Genomic DNA, 17,894 nt, shown 5'->3' with positions numbered 1-17,894 from the left:
CTGCAAACAGTTCTGCTAGGACCACTCATATATATATATATTTCCAAATGCTGATAATTTGAAGATGCATACTGAAAAAAGTGGACTTGCTATCTAATAGGATATGCATAATTTCAAATGTAATTGATATCCACAAATAATTCTAAAAGTAGGTTACTGGCTTTCTCCAACAATATCACTCACCCTTTGGTGAAAATTGTCACCACTGATTCTCATGTCTTTGTTTGTCCTATTCATACACAAAATGCTTGTAGAGTTACCTTTGGGTATTTTGTTGATTTTTCTTTAGTGTTTTAGATACTCTGGGTACTAATGCTTTATAAATGTCTTCTCCTATTGCATGTCTGCTTTTGTAAATTATTGATGAGGAAGTACACATATTTTAAAATTTAGTAACTATCAATAATTCTGTTTTTATTTTAGTATTTGTTTATTAAAATATTTCTTACCATTAGATCATATAGAGCTTACATTATCTTTTAAAAGTTAAAATGTTTCATCATTTACATTTTGGTCTTTAAATTAAATGTAATTGCTACTGAATTCTCTTCTATTCTTAATGCATATGGTTACCTGGAAGGCCAGGCATTATTCAACTACTATATAGTTGTCTTTTTCTTCACAAATATGTGGAGCCACATCTATAACATGCATATGGCCTTCCTATTGCCTCTATCTCTGTTTTGTTTAATTTACCTAATTGTCAATCCCTGTCTATCCTTCATCATGAAAACTATAAGAAGTCTTGACACTTGATGAAATATTTTCCTCAAAATTTCTTATCAACTCTTAATTATTACATATTCAAATTTTTCAATTTTAAAAATTCAACATCTTGATTGAAATATATTTGAGGACAATTAAGATGCCTATAATATTGACATGCTATGATTTCTCATCAAGTGACTGTATATATGTGTGTATATGTATGTGTTTGTATATATTTGTACTACACATATATCTCTGTGTATCCCTAAATGTTTTGCATTGTAGATTACCATGTTTTCCATCAATAATATCTCCATGATGGCAATAAAATAATTTGATACATTTGTTTTCCTATATTATAGTGACATTTAATGGTATTATTTTTATACTTATATATTCTTTGTATATAAGAATGTACTTATTTTTATATATTGATTAAATTCCCCTTTCAATTATCTTATTTCTTATTATCATTGTTAGAAAACAGAAGTTTTAAAACTCTCACAGCAGAGAAAGCATGAGAAAAAGGAAAAGAGCAAAAGAGCAGTCCTACTGAATAACTGTAAACACAATTTGATATAAAGCACAGACAATTCACTAAAATTTGCAAAGAAATTCCATCCTTTTTTATAGCCAATATGATACAGCCATACATGTTATTAATGTAAAAAATAACTACTGTGGTTTGCAAGTAAAAAGGCAGCATCATTTTCCACAGAGTTTATTCACAGCTCAGTTGATAATTGTGTTGACTACCTGTGTTAACTAGTTGGCTTGATAAAAAAATAAATGAATTATAATTTCTCCTATCTAAGTGTCAAGAGGTGGTCTCATAACTTGGAAGTAATTCTGTAACTTCAAGCTAAATCAGGTCTGTACTCTCCCCAGGGACGCCTAGTACAGGGACATTCCCTGCTCTTCTGGTTACATTTCAAGGGGATACTTCCCGGTCCCTCAGAGAGACAGTCCTGGGTCTTACAGCTGGCTTATTCAGCTTTCATAAAGATTTATATACATTGCAAAGAAACAGAGAATGTACCAGCTTGCTAAAGTAAATGTTCCAAAGAGAAGGGTTAGTGGAAAGTCTATTCTTTGTTCTCTGCAAGGATAATTAAGCCTTTTATAGTTTTTACCTTTCCTTACATTTCCATTTTAATTGAATATTATAATTGTATTTCCTTGTATATTGACAAGCATAGACTTGGTGCTATTCATTTTTGGCTCTCATTGCATCATTTATTTCCTTTTCTTTTTGTAATATTTGGAACTGTTAGTAAAATGATTAAGAGAAGTAGGGATTGTATCATCCGGAATTTTAGTTTTAAGAAGAATGGATCCAGCATTCACCTCCAAGATTCAGTTCTTTAGTTTTCAAATATTCTAGACAGAGTCTTCCCAGTTTGCTAATGAGTTACTCATATTTTTATAGTTTGCTGATGTTTCCTTATGTATATTACCTTGCATATATTAGTACAATCAATTTCTTTTACCTCTTGAAAGGTATTATTAAAATTTCTAAAATATACTCACTCTGAATAAAATCAACTTGTATATGGTTGATGTAGATATGTATATATGTGTAAAAACAAATGTATGCATCAATGAGTTGGTATTGCTAAATATCTTATCATTTTTTATCTATAAAGTTGATCTATGATTTTTTATATTGACCTATTAATATATTTATACTAGATACTCTATTCATCAAATATTATAGGAGGCCTTCTTGTTATCTTGTTGTATTAAGCTATAAATGTTTACCTAAGTCAATAATTAATTATTTTTTAATGTTTGATTAAATTCCATCAACTTTTCTGGGACAACATTAAGTATGTATTGGCTTTTTAAGTAAAATTTAAAAAATAATTATATAATTTATCTTCTAAGGTCAGATTTGATATTATTTTCTCTCTAATACACATCATTTTTATCTGAATGTTAAAATTTTCTTGCAAATTATTGTTCATGATATTTTTGTATTAATATAAAATCATATCTAATATATTTGGGTCATCTATTTCATTTATATCTATCATCCATGTCTTTGTTTTTTATTTCTTAGTCAACTGTGCTCAAAATTTATCTATAATACAATTCCTTTATACAAAGTTGTATCTTGAATACGCTTATTTTTTGTATTGTAATTTGTTTTCTGTTTTACGAACTTCTGATTTGATTATTATTTTCTACATCTATTTTTGGGGAGATTAGTTTGTTTTTGTTTCTTTAATTTTCTTTATTAAATTCTAGGTTCAGTAATTATAAGCCTGTCCTCTTGTCTCAGTATATATAATCAGGTGTATAAATTTAGAATTTTGATGTTTTAGTTTACCTCAAAGGTTTTGATATGTAATATTGTCAGTATTATTTTAGTTCTGTTTTTCAACAATTTTCATCATAAAAATTTTCCTCTTATTGATGAGTTAGTTAGAAATGAGTTTAGAAAATGTCCTAAATTGTTTAAAGTTACCATTAATTTCTAAAGTAATTATATTGTGTTGACATACTATATTCTATATGACAATTGTTCTTTAATATAATTATTTAGGTCCATAATACAGAGTATTTTAATGAATATTTCATGAATACTTCAAAGCAATGGTATTTAATTTTTATATGAAACCTTTCATGGTTATCTGTTATGTTTTAACTTTGTTGTGCTTGTCAATCTCTATTGTATATATGAATGTTAATTATGTAACACTGATAAGCTTCTTGAATGCAGAATTTCATGAACCAACCCAATTTGTTTTGATTTTCAGAGCTTTATGTTAATCAGTGAGTCCTGCCCAGTATGAGAAAATACCATCACAAAAGATGCACAAAATTTAAGTGAAATAAATCAGACACACAAGCTTAAGTATCATATGGTTTCTCTTATATAAGAAACCCAGAGTAAAAATAAAGAGCAAAGTAGAGGATCATAGGAAGTAGGGAGAGAGATGGTTCTACAAGGGGAAGAAGTTTAAGGAGGGAGGAGAGACAGAGGGAAGGGACAAAAAAGCAGAACTGGAATGTGTCATGTACATGTACCAGCTCCACTAAAGGAATGCAAACGTTGTGTCCCACAAAAATGTGCAAAAATACAAAAGGATTAAGGGATGGGTAGAGGGGGAGGGGGGGAACGGAAAGGTGATGACATAAGGAATAAAGATGTGTTATGTCCGTGTACTGACTCCACACGGGAATTTCAACATAAAGTACTGTACACATGTACTAATAAGCTAAGATAATAAAAATAAATAAATAAAAATAATAGGTTAAACAAGGAAAATTTTATGTATTTACAGTTAACTTATCATAGAACTTTGAAGACTCATCACAGTGTTCTGGGTTCCTTTCTTATTGCTTGAAAGAAAGTTTAATAAAATTCATTTAAATAATGTAAGCTGTCTTTACTCTTTGTCTAGAAATTTTCATATTTGAGTTTCAGAGTCTCTTGACAATGTAGAGTTGGTTGTATTTTCTTATATTCTTCCTGCCCTTTGTGTATTGTAAATTAAAATAATTTTTATGTTTTGCAGTTTTTTTCCAATTGTATTTTTGAAAATTTCATCACACATGGATACACACATCTATGGCTAATAGTTCAAAAATATCATCTCCATTAATAATTATCAGTCTTGCTTTTGTCTGCTTAAAGTATCATCCATCGTTTACTCTTGATGTTTTTCTACATTTTAGTCAGATTTGCCTTCCAGTTCTCTGGCCTGTTTGATCCATAATATTTCAGGTTTTTTGGTAGCTATTTTAGTCATTTGGATAAAAATGTTTCCTATTTTGTGCATGACTTCATAATTCTTTGTGTCTCCTTAAACATCTTTAATCCCCTCAGTTTATATTTCATCACCGGAATCCCTCTGTGTGAATTCTAGTGTGCACAGTGTGGTTGAGCTGGGAAGAGCAGCTACAGTCCTCGGTCGCTGCTCCCTTAACCTGCTTTGTTCAACAGAAGAGATGACTGATTTGAGATCCTTAGGCACTAAAGATCCTCCCAGATCTCCCACTTGATACAACTCTTACATGAGCTCCTTTATTCTGAAAAGTTTACCCTGTTCTATCTTTAATGCTTGATATTTTCATAGTTTTCTGCCTTTTCTAATTTCATATTGCTAAAATATCTTAAATATATTCATTAATCTTATTCTAAAATGATCATTTAGACAATTCTAGGTTTGTGAGGTAATAAATTAGCAAGTCTGTGTAACTGGCCAGCTGTCTTCAGCTGGGAAACTGGATTTCACTGAAATTATCCTGCTGCCAGCAGCTTTGTGGTTTCTGTTAGAAATGCATGTGTTACATCACCCATGGAAAGAGCACCTGTAAGGGATGGAGTTCATTAAATGTGGAGACAATAATAAATCTCAAAACCTTTCAGCGTGTTTTCCAACCATATCCTATTGTTACCTAAACCAGTTAGGGAAGTTTTTGATCTTGCCAGAAATTTTTTCGTTTTTATCATACCTACTCACTAGCGCTTTTTATCCTCCTTTTGTAGATTACTAAAGTTTTACCAAGTATTTCATGTGCAGCTTTTTTCCTAGAGCTCTTCAAGTATCATGTCAACATCTAGTTTCCAAAACTTCAACGTGCACTGTTCCAAGTGCCTGCCCTACTGCGAATCCTATCTATCTATCATCACCTATCATCTATCTATCTATCTGCCTACCTACCTATAGAATATATCTCTAGATATCAATAGATGGACAGACATCCATAGTTTCAACGTCAGAAAACTGCTTTGATTTTCAAATACCAAATTTTACTTTGGACACTAACACTAAGAGTATAGATCATTTGGTTTTGTAATATTACCATAAATAGCTATTACACTTTTGCCTTAGTCATGGTTATCGTTTATTAGTTTCATTTTGTATCCATTTTCTTGGTGCTTTTCATTACTTGAAAACCATAGAAGCTCTAGAAAAGTATTTATATCGTGATATTAAATGTGTTTGTGAAGTAAGTTCACATTTTCCATAAGGAGAAGAAAATTCTACTGATTGGTGAAGAATTCAGGTGAGATTTTGTCCATCAAAATTGTTCTTCATCTGTGGCACCCAGTGCCACCCATGTAACTTACTCTTTGTTTTTCTTTTCGTTTGGTCTCGACTATATTTTAGTCCTTAAAGTAGACTGCAGTTTTTCAAAGGAAAGAGACATTATCATGAACAATGCCCTTGGCTTCCCTGACCTCAGTGAAATTAGTTAGGATTTTATGGTGCTGTTTCTACCTACCTGCCAAAAGAAGACTTAAAACATGTCAAATATTCCTCTGCTTACTTTAGAAAGGCCCCAGAGGGGGAAATCTTACATTCTAAATGGCCATTTATCTCATGTTTTTAGCTCCAATTTCATGAAATTGAAATTACATTTGCTTGAAAATGATGCTGCATGTGCCAAGTCAGCACCCTAACCACCTATGTGTACCTCCAGATGTGGGACCAAATGGAGGAAACTACATCCTCAGTTTGGGCAGCGCAAATGAGAAAAGATATCTAAATACCTTAAAGTTGCCTGCTATATAGTAAGAATAAGTGTTTTAATCACCATTATTATTTCTAATGTTGTCCATGTCTCAAACTTCATTCTTTTTTTCCCCTTAAATTCTTTTATTGGTACAATTTAGGTATACAGTACATTTACATTTATCTTTGGGTGCTTGCACCTGTACATGATGGATCTTGGTTCTTATTTTTTCCCCATTACCTGTGCGCCCTTCACCCCCTTCACCCTGCCTTATTTCCAAACACTTTGTTTCCATTTTTTCCTTTTCTCATAATTTTTCCTTTCCTTTCTTTTCTTTCCCCTTCCCCTCCTACTTCCCCTACTACTTTGGACCTTGTCTTCCTATTTCATATTATCAATTATTCATTTTAATCATTTTAATCCTTATTTACACTTTCAGTTTCTCACACCAGAGAAACTATTCAGTATTTATGTATGTGTGTCCTATTTACTTCACTTGAGTATGTCCTCAATATGCATCCATTCAGCTATAAATGTCTCTAGTTGGTAGTTCTTTATGGATGAGTAGTACTCCATTTTATAAAAAAGCCACATCTTCTTTATCCAGTTTCCAGCTAATGGGCACTTGGGCTGCTTCCAAACTTTAGCTATTACACACTGTGCCATTATAAACATGGGTGCACATATATCACTGTGATATGATGCTTTTAATTCTTTTGGAAAGATACCCAGCAGGGAAATAGCTGGGTCAAATGGGACCTCTAGTCCTAGTTCCTTGAGGTATCTCCATACTGATTTCCACAGTGGTTGCCCCAGTCTGCACCACCAACAATGGAGAAGGCTTCCTTTCTCCCCACAACCCCGCCAGCATTTGTTATTGGTTGATTTCTTGATAGCAGCCATTCTTTCTGGGGTCAGTGAAATCTCAGTGTTGTTTTCATCTGCATCTCTCGAATGACCAGTGATGTTGAACATTTTTTCCTATGTTTATTTGCTGCTTTTACTTCTTTGTCTGAGAAATCTCTCTTCATTCAGATGCCCATTTTTGAATTGGGTCTTTATATATTTTTTTCTTCTAAGTTCTTTTATTGGTACATTTTAGGTATACAATTTGTTTACATTTATCATTGGGTGTTTGTATCTGTACATGATGCATCTTGATTCTTTTTTTCCCCCCATTACCTGTGCGCCCTTGGGGGGGTCTGATTTTTAAAAGTTCTTTTTATATTCTAGATAGTAGACCTTTGTCTGAGGAACAGCTGGTAAAAGTTTTTTCCCACATTGTAGGTTGTCTCTTAGCTTTGTTGGTGGTTTCTCTTGCAGTGCAGGAGCTTTTTAATAAGATGAGATCTCAGTTGTTGATTCTTTGTGCTAGTTCCTGTGCTACTGAGGTTTTGTTCATATAGTCTTTTCCTATACCAATGCCTTCAAGAGTTCTACCTAACTTACCTTCCAGCAAGTTTAGTGTTTCTGTTTTCATATATAGATCTTTAATCCACTTCAATCTTAGATTAGTGCATGTTGATAGATATGGGTCTAGTTTTAATCTTTGGCAGATTGAAATCAGGTTTTTTCAACACTATTTATTAAATAGGCTATCTTTCCTCCAGTGAGGGTGGTTGGCTCCTTTGTCAAAGATGAGGTAACTGAGTATGTCTAGAGTTGTTTCTGTATCTTCTAATCGATTCCACTGATCTTCAGGTCTGTTTCTTTGCCAGTACCATGCTGTTTTTGTCACAGTAGCTTTGTAGTATAGCTTCAACTTGGGGATTGTGATACCCCCAGCCATGTCTCTATTGCCTAGAATTGCTTTTGCTATTCTAGGTCTCTTCTGATTCCAAATGAATTTTTGGATTGTTTTCTCTAGTTCTGTGAAATATATTATTGGAATTTCAGTTGGCATTGCATTAAATCTATATAGCAGTTTTGGAAGTATGGCCATTTTCACTATATTGGTTCTTCCTACCCAGGAGCAAGGGATGTCTTTCCATTTTCTCATATCCTCTTCGATCTCTTTTTCCAGAGTGCTGTAGTTCTCAGTGCAGAGGTCTTTTGCTTCCTTTGTTAGATTGATTCCTAGATATTTCATTTTTTTGGATGCTATTGTAAAAGGAATTGTTTCCCTAATTTCTCTCTCGATGCGTTTGTTATTTGTGTTCAAGAAGGCTATTGTTTTTTGTGTTGACCTTGTATCCAGCTACTCTACTGAATCTGTCAATTAAATTTAGAAGTCTTTTCGTGGAGTTTTTTGGATCTTCTATGTAAAGTCTCATATCATCAGCAAATACTGACAGTTTAATTTATTCCTTTCCTGTCTTTATTCCTTTTATTTATTTCTCTTGTCTAATTTCTGTGGCTAATGTTTCCAGAACCATTTTGAACAGGAATGGTGATAGTGGACATCCTTGTCTTGTTCCTCATGTTAATGTGAAGATTTTCAGTTTTTGACCATTTAGTGTGATACTGGCTGTTGGTTTTTCATAGAAGCCTTTATCAGGTTGAGATAAAGACCATCTGTTCCAATTTTCTACAGAGTTTTTTCATGAATGGGTGATGAATTTTGTCAAATGCTTTTCCTGCATCTATTGAGATGATCATATATGGTTTTTGTCCTTGACTCTGTTAATATAGTGTATTAAATTTATTGATTTATCTATGTTGAAACATCCTTGCATTCCTAGGATAAATCCAACTTGGTCAGGGTGTATGATCTTCTTGATGACCCTCTGTATTCTGTTTGTCAATATCTTATTGAGGATTTTTGCATCTATGTTCATTAGGGAGATTGACCTGTAGTTCTCTTTTTTGGTTGGGTCTTTCTCTGCTTTTGGAATCAAAGTAACCCTGGCTTCCAGGAATGAATTTGGGAGTATTGCTTCCCTTTCAATTTCTTTGAAGAGTTTGAATAGTAATGGCTGCAGGTCCTCTTTAAATGTTTTGTAGAATTCAACAGTGAAGCCATCAGGACCTGGGATTTTCTTTGTTGGTAAATTTTTAATTATGTTTTCAGTTTCACTGATTGTAATTGGGGTGTTTAGAATTTTTACATATTCTTTGTTCAACTTTGGTAATTCGTATGTGTCTAGAAATCTGTCCATTTCTTCTGTGTTTTCCATTTTATTAGAGTACAGGTTCTTGAAGTAGGTATTGATGATCCTCTGGATTTCTGCTGGATCTGTTGTGAGTTCATCTTTTTCATTTCTCATTGCATGGATTTGAGCCTTTTCTTTCCTTTTTTTGATAAGGTTGGCTAAAGATTTATCGATTTTCTTTATTCTTTTGAAAAACCAACTCTTTACTTCATTGATTTTTTGGTATCATTCTCTTTGTCTCCAGTGCATGGACTTCTGCTCTGATCTTTATAATTTCCTCTCTTGTATGAGGTTTGGGTTTTTCCTGCTCTTCTTTTTCTAGGAGCTTAAGTTTCAGCATTAGTCTATTTATTTGAGTTCACTGTTTTCCTAGTGTGGGCATTGACTGCTATGAATTTCCATGGTAGAACTGCTTTCATTGTGTCCCATAGATTTCTGAATGTTGTAGTGGCATTATCATTTAATTATAAAACCTGTCTAATTTCTCCTTTAATATCCTCTGTGACCCATTGGTTTTTCAGGAGTGTTATTCAATTTCCTTGTGTTTGTGAGGTTCTTGCAGTTTCTTATGCTGTTGATCTACAGTTTAATTACACTATGGTCTGATAATATACAGAGGATAACTTCAGTTTCTTTGCATTTACTTAAACATGTTCTATGAGCTAGTATGTGGTCTGTTTTGGAGAATGACCCATGTGCAGCTGAAAAGAATGTGTATTTTGATTTTGTGGGGTGGAACACTCTGTAGACTTCTGTTAAGTATGTTTGTTCAAAAGCTTGGTTCAGTTCTATTATTTTATTGTTAATTTTTTGTCTAGATGATCTGTCTCTTTGTGATAGTGGGGTGTTGAGGTCCCTCACTACAGTTGTATTAGTGCTTATTTGGTTTTTCATGTCCATTAATATCTGTTTTGTATAGCTGGGGGCATTTTTATTTGGTGCATATATATTTAGGATTGTCATCTATTCCTTTGGATTGTTCCCTTCACAAGGATGTAGTGACCATCTTTGTCTCTCTCAAGTAGTTTTGGTTTGAAATCTACTTTGTCTGCAAATAAGATTGCTGCCCCTGCTTTTTTCTGGGTTCCTGTGGCATGGAGAACTGTTTTCCATCCTTTTACTTTCAGTCTATGAGTTTCTTTTTGAACTAGGTGCTTTTCTTGTATACAGAATATTGTTGGATTTTGCTTCTTAATCCATTATGCCAGTCTATTTCTTTTGATTGGTGAATTCAGGCCATTACCATTGATGGTTATAACTGATATGTATTGACTTAATCATTGTCATATTGTTTTCCTACTGTTGTCTCTTTGTAATTTTCCCCCTTCTCACTTTAATTTCTTGCCTTGCCTGATAGATTTGCTCTGTTGGGCCTCATGGAGTTGTGACCTTCATTGTCTTTTTCTAGGATAGTGTTTAGAATTGTTTCGAGTGCTGGTTTGGTATTCATGAAGTTTCTCAGGTGTTGTTTGTTATGGAAGTATCTTATTTCCCCATCAATTTTAAAAGATAGTTTTGCAGGATACATCATTCTAGGTTGGACTTTGTTTTCTTTCAGGGCTTGAAGTACCTCATTCCAAGCTCTCCTTGACTTGAGGGTTTGTGTTGAAAAGTCTGCTGTGATTTTGATAGGGTTTCCTTTGTATGTGATTTGTTCCTTTTCTCTAACTGCCTGTAGTATTTTGTTCTTCTGTTGGGTTTCCAGGATCTTGATTATTATGTGTCTAGGTGTAGTTTGTTTTTGATCATGGCTAGTTTGGGTCCTATATGCCTCACTTATCTGTATGTCAAATTCTTTTGCTCTGTTTGGGAAGTTTTCTGTCATTAATTCTGTGAATGTTTTTTTAAAATGTCATTTGTACTTTCTCCTCCTTTTTCGTGGACTCCTATCAGTCTTATATTATTCTTCTTTGCATCATGTAGGAGCTGTTTGATTGATTTCCATGGTCTCTTACTATTTTTAAGGAATCTCTCTTTTCATGGTCACTGACTGCCATCCTGTCTTTTATATCTGATATTCTGTTTTCACATTGGCTGAGTCTGCTGTGAATATTTTCAATAGAGTTTTTAATCTCCTGGATATCTCTTTGAATCTGTTTCATGGATTTTATTTCTTTCCTGTGCTGGATATTCATGGCTTCCATCATGGTCCTGAACTCATCTATTTTTAAAGTCTGTTTCTGTTCTAGAGTTTCTAATCATGTCTTTCATTCTGCTCACCATCTCTGTAGTTATCTGGGAAATTATTTCTGTTTTAATTTTTCTAGATGCCCATTCATCTGTTTTGTTACTTCCTGTGCTATCACTCCAAGTGGTTGATTATCAGACTTATCCACCTTGTTTCCCCCAGAATTTGCATTTGGTGAGCTGGAAGGCTGGGTTTATGCCTTGCTTAAATGTCTTCTCATTTCTATTTTTATTGTTGGTACATTCCTGGGTTGATACTTTGATATTGCTTATTGTAAGTATCTTTGTTGGTTGTATTTAGAACCCTTTCAGAATGATTGCTTCTCAGAGGTGTCTTCCAAATATAGCTGGTCTTTAGGTTTTGTGTTTCTAATGACTCTGAGGCAATCTCATTTTCATTATACCAGGAAGGACAACTGATTATCAATCACAACACCTTAGTCTAAGTGATATAATCAGCAACAACAATAGCATCAAGAACAGCTTAGAAAATAACAATTTGTGGTAGTTATTAATCTATCACCTTTAATTGTGTGAATTAAATCAAAATTGAAGACCAGCCCAAAATGTGTTTATAGTGAATAAACTCTTCAATATAGCAACTTTACCCTTCAGGATGGGGATTTAGAAGGAGTTGGAGAGGGAGGGATAGATAGGTAGGATAGGGAAAGGTTAGAAGTGAGCCCAGAGGACACAGGAAGATCACGCAAACTCTAGGAAGCTGTTGAAAAGAAGGGGGAAAAACAGAATGAAAGAACAAAGACAAGAACAGAACAACCTAACAGCAATAGGGAAGCTAGAAAGTGTATTCACTTTCCTTTAAAACTAATGAAAATTGAGAGAAGGAAAAAGGGAGAGGAAAAGAAAAAGAAGAAATCTGAATTAGGGCAAGAACAGTAGCAAAAAGGGAGATGAAGAACAATGTGGAACAGTGAGAGAGAGAGAGAGAGAAAAGAAAGAAAGAAAAAAATTTGAAAAGAGTAGAAAAATAAAATAAAAATTAAAAAGAGAAAAAAATAATTTTGAAAATAAAAAACAAAATGAAAGGCGTCCTTCAAGTATGTCTCTGCTGTCACAATAGACAACGTGGGCAGCAGTGTGCAGTTATAAGTCAAGCCTCAGCAAACCAGTCACAGACTCGTGAGATTCAGGCAGATTTCTGGCTGCAAGGCCCAAGTTGAGTTCCCTGTTCTCCTGCAGGGTTGAAGTCTGTGAGGTTCTACTGCAGGTTCCAGCTGCCTTTCCCCTGAAATAGTCCAGATTCCGATGCGAGGTGCTGATCCCTCCAACTTACCAAGTATGGTGGTCTGGTGTGCCTTTATTGCAGAGATTCTCTTCACTTTTCCAGTGGGCTTCAGTTTTCATTGAGGAGCCTGAGAGAGGCCCTCTCTCTGTTGTTCACTTCTGCAGTTCAGGACAATGGCCTTTATGGCCCCCTGTGCCTCTGCAGTGTGGATCCAGGTACCGACTGGCGCAGCCAGGAAGCCAGGGGCGGTGGGGGGGGGCGGTGAAGGGGGATGCTGGGGTGCTGTAGGGACCCGAAATGCTCTGGCCCTCGCTCCGAGGCCCAAGGTGGGGGGGTGGGCCCCAACGGCAGCGCGCGCAGCTCAGCTTCTCAGCGGTCATGCAAGTCTTTTTCTTAAAAACTTGAATGCACATGTTCTTGATGAAAAACAAGGAACTTTCTGATGTCCGCACATGAATTTCAACTATAAAAATCATTGTATACCTTTCATAATGAGCAGTGATTTTCTTTTAAATTTACATGTTAATTTCCATTTTATAAAAGTTGTAAACAATATTTAAAATCAGAGTGTATATAATAGAGCAGTAATAAAATAGTACTGTACAGTGAAGGGATTTGGTAGGTAAGTTCAGTTGTAGTTTCATTTTTGATTGTCATGAGAGCCTGGTGCATGTCTTTTCATACTTGCTTTTCATCTTCAGAAACGGACACAGTACTGAGAATATCCATCATCCCAATAAGTTCTTTCTGGCTTTCTTCCTGAAGACTATAAGCGTATCAAATACAAGATGTGGGTGGGGATTTAGCCCAGTGATGCGGTATCTGCCTCTCAAGCACAAGGCCCTGAGTTTGATCCCTGGTACTGGGAAAGAAAAGAAAAAGCTGAGAAGAAAAAAATACCGCTTCTCGGCCTTTGGCTAAGATCAAGTGTAGTATCAAACATAATATGAATGTACAGTAAGAAGCAATTATAGTTTTGGCACTGGAATGAATAACTTCTCACCTATATTCAATCAAAAGAGTACTCGCTATAGAGTGATATTCTGCAGCTTTTTAAAGGCTGTAATTTGTCGATACATGCATATATTTATACATGTATGTAAAAATATATACATGTAACATGTACTGTGTATATATGTACATATGCGGTGGCAAATGTCAAATTTTATATGTGCTACATATTGGATTATTAATGAACCTGGTGATATTTCTCACACATATAAGAAAATTACTTCTCCAGGAATCATTGCCACCTGGTAGTTTGGCAACCTTGTTTAATAACCTTGGCGTTCTCTGCATCTCACTCATAGCCTGTATCTGTAACTGTGTGGCATTCTGTTGTCTGTCCAGAATGGGCTCCTTGCCTCTTCCCAGGCTCCCATCACCTGCCCTGGGGAAGGAAGTCCCTAACTGGATTTTCTGGATCTGGCCTGTAATTTCACTATCAAACGCCACATTCTTTTCCTGCTGGTTGGTTTGTGTGCTGACTCTCCACTAGGCTCTCTCTGTGTGGAGCCCAGTGTGTCGAGAGTCCCACTCCCTGGCAGATGCTCTCTGAACACCGGGCTTGCTGGTGAAGACTGTAAGCACCTTTGCCCATGGGGTTGTGGATGTCTAAATATGTTATTACAGGAGTCGTAACTTCTGTGAGGAAAGAAAAAGTTTCAGATAATAAATACAGGGGCTCTTTGAAATTGAATAGCGAGGGAAATGTATTTAAATACAAGATTAGAAGACTGTGATTGAACTAAGATGAAAATTCTCCATTACAGCTTATAGATATGCATATGTGTTACCATCATTGCATAGGCTAATGCACTGCATCACACATGCCCATCTCTTTTATTTTCCAAGCATTTTCATAATTAAATTGCCACCAGTGAAATAGATGTCTCTGACAAAATGTGTGGGAGGACTGGGGAGAAGCTCGTGTGTTAATGGGCATTCGTGAGCGTAGGGCATAGGAGAGATGTGTTCTGAGGTGAGGAACAGGCGACTTACCGAATTGGTCTATTCCCAACTTCTGTGACTTTAAAATCCACATTAGTTAATAGTTCTAATAAATATTTTAAAAACAATTCAATATTTTATATTTTCACCATCTAGCACATAGGAAGAAATGGGTAATGGATGGGAGTATTCTACTGCAAATTAGCACTTACTTCATCACTCTATTGCTGGCACTTGTCTGGAAAATAATTATATCAGAAAGAAGGGAAAAGTTCTGAGTAGAAATTTAATTAGGTAGTTAGACTTTTATGTTAGCAATTTTCATGCCATAAGGGCAAACATTGGATTATAGTCTTAATAATAACATCTTCTCTTTATAAAAACCCAGTTAAAGTAGCAACCAGTGCATTCCTGTTATTTGCTATACTCTAGTTGACTAGATGTTTTAGTACCACCTCTCTTCATTTACAAAACTATTGGTCACCCTGACTTGACTTCATTTTATATAAGTCACAAATATTTCACCGTTTAAAAATAGTTACGGGGGCCGGAGATTTAGCTCAGTGGTTTCGCCGCCTGCTGCACAAGCGCAAGGACCCGAGTTCGATCCCCAGTACCAAAAAAAAAAAATTAAATAAATAAATAAAAAATAAAAATAGTTAAGAAGTCATAAGTTTTTTATGAATCCATTCTTGTCTCCAAACTACCTTTGCTAGAGGGCTATTAGCCCTCTTTAAATGTTGGGTTAGATTTGATGGAGTCTATTTGGGTAATTAATGTTTAGCACTTTGGAAATTTTCCAAGTAACATTGTAGTAGAAAATAAACACACAAAACATTTGATATTACTTAGCTTTGACATATGGCCAGAACATATATCTTACTTTAAGACAAGATCACCATATCACAGAACTTTAGAAATAATATTAAAATTGAGTCATACAAAGATATATTGGCATTCTGCTGTTATATAGACAAGAGCTAAGTTGTAATTGTAACAGTGTTTTTCAAATATATGATGTGCGGAAAGTAACAAGCAATTCTGTCCACTCAGTGGTCTTATATAATTAAATCATCACAATTTTATTCATAACTTTCCTTATGAGAAGTTAATATTTCCAACATGAAGTGATCATTTGTAAAATAAATTTTTCAGTATATGTATTTCCAGGATAAATAGTGTGACATTTTACTCATAAAAGCGCACTGGAACACTTACTACTTTGAATATTCTCAAGAAGGTTCTATTGAAAGGGACCCATACATGTCCATAGTGACTGGAGGGCTTTTATTTCTCCCCAGTGCCTAGTCTGTCACCTTTCCTTCAAGTTCACTCATTGGATCACCAGTTCCTCTTCCCCGAATTCATGTTTCTCAACACTTTGTGTTTGTAGGACATTTGAGGATATTTCCTTTGACAAGTTGTAATTACATCCAATTGCATAGAGAACTGGGTCTGACAAACTTGTATAATGAAATGTAATATCAGAAACTGTTCAGCCTATTTGACTATAGCTAAATCACCACTAAGACCAGCATCATAAATCCACAATAACAAACTCATCAGGGGCGACTCAAGAATAACAGGCTGTATTGGGTGAGATTCTTCTGCACTGCTCTCACAAAAGCAGCACCTTTAACATCTCAGAGGGTGTTGGTTGGCCACTTGCCTGGTGTATGTGAGACCCTGGCTTTCCCACAGCATCTCAAATGATAGCAGTAATACTAACAATAGTAATAATAGTAAGCAGTGCATTCTTTGATGACTCCTAAATTTCCGAAAAATAACCCAACCCTTAGCCGATGACGTTTCTTCCTGTTACATAAAATGGTATCAGACCTACGTACCAGTTATATCTGTGACAAAGCCTTTCTGTGTCTACATGCATATTTATTACAGGAACTGATCATCACCCTATGAAATTTCTCTGAAAATGCCAGGTGAACACATCACAAGCACACTGTCTCTATGGGCAGCGCTTCACGTACCCGCTATGTGCCATTTCTAGGCTTTCCAAATCGTGCTTCTCACATTCAGTTTTTACCACTTCTTAACATTTTTTGATGTTCCTTGCATTTTTTAAAAACTTCAAGTTTTCTAAGCCCATAAGTATACCAAAAATCTGAAGGCAGTTAGTCTATCTAATTCAGTAATGTGAATGGGCATTTTTAAAGACCCGTTATACTTGCACTCAGAGAGTTACACTGTTGGGAACCCCCCTCCCCAAATAATGTGTTACCTGGGATTTCATGCTTCCCTGCCCTCCTGATTTTTTCCTGTAATTTTCCTATCTATGCATTCTCTTTTATTGGCTAATTTTCAGTTTACATTTTCTCATATTGTTCTAGTATGTAGTTCTAAGTCATGCAACTCTATGTGTGTTTTGAATACAGACTGATATATTTACACATATACTGCTGAGTTCAAAGTTTATCTGCCTTGCTCAGATATCTCCCAAGACATAACTATCTGCCTGTGAGAAAGTCCAAGGTGAATATGTGAAAAACAGCAAACCCATAAACTCTGAAGTGTATAAGGATGATTCTAGGAGTCTTAACAACTAGCAGAGTGAAATCATTAACTGCAGCTCCCATGCAGAAGACAAAGAAGAGGCAAGGGAAGACCAGAAATTCAGTTTTGAACTTGACATGTAGGCTATGTTATTAGATATCTAAACAGACATCTGAAAACCGCAAGTAGATATATGAATCTTATATGCGTCCTTGGTGAAAGGGTAGTACTCAAATCCATTATCAGTAAAGACATCAAAGGATTGAGCCATATGCAAGAAAGATAAGTGCTCCATACCTAGGAGCTTGGACTCAAGGAATTGATGAGATAAGTAGAAATCATTACAGGGCATTGAATGGGCTTGACCAAAGAATTGGAAGACAAACTGCACATGGCAGTGCTAGAGGAAAAATGAAGAAAGGGTAAAAGTATTTCTTCCTGGCCATTTTCTCCTTCAAGTTAGAGATAACTCCATTCTTCTAGCAGCTCAGATGCTTGGAATCACACTTGTCTGCTTTGCCTGGTATCACAGATACCAGCATTGAGTCCACCAGGAAAGCATGGTAGCTGTGGCAGGATATCCCCATGCTCTGTTCCTACACTGTCCCAGGCCACCTGCGCTGCCCACCTGAGTTACAGGATGCCCTTGCGAGTCCCCAGTCCTGATTGTCCCCTTGCCCCTTTCAAAGTGTTGTCAACACATACAATGGTTCTGTGCAAAGGTAATCAGA

The 17,894-nt window shown here is 35.3% G+C and overlaps 1 protein-coding gene and 1 pseudogene across 6 annotated transcripts in view; both read left to right on the top strand.

Annotated features, from left to right (window-relative positions):
* Nucleotides 1-17,894, top strand: part of Fstl5 (follistatin like 5) — a 742,188-nt gene that overhangs the window by 131,140 nt on the left and 593,154 nt on the right. The window lies entirely within an intron of this gene.
* LOC147821440 (U2 spliceosomal RNA) lies at nt 13,601-13,755 on the top strand (annotated as a pseudogene).

Source organism: Heterocephalus glaber, unplaced genomic scaffold (assembly GCF_053883595.1).
Source record: "Heterocephalus glaber isolate CG9 unplaced genomic scaffold, H.glaber_assembly_v1.0 deba00001737, whole genome shotgun sequence".
In the NCBI taxonomy this organism is placed as follows: domain Eukaryota; kingdom Metazoa; phylum Chordata; class Mammalia; order Rodentia; family Bathyergidae; genus Heterocephalus; species Heterocephalus glaber.
This window is presented reverse-complemented; position numbering and strand designations above follow the sequence as displayed.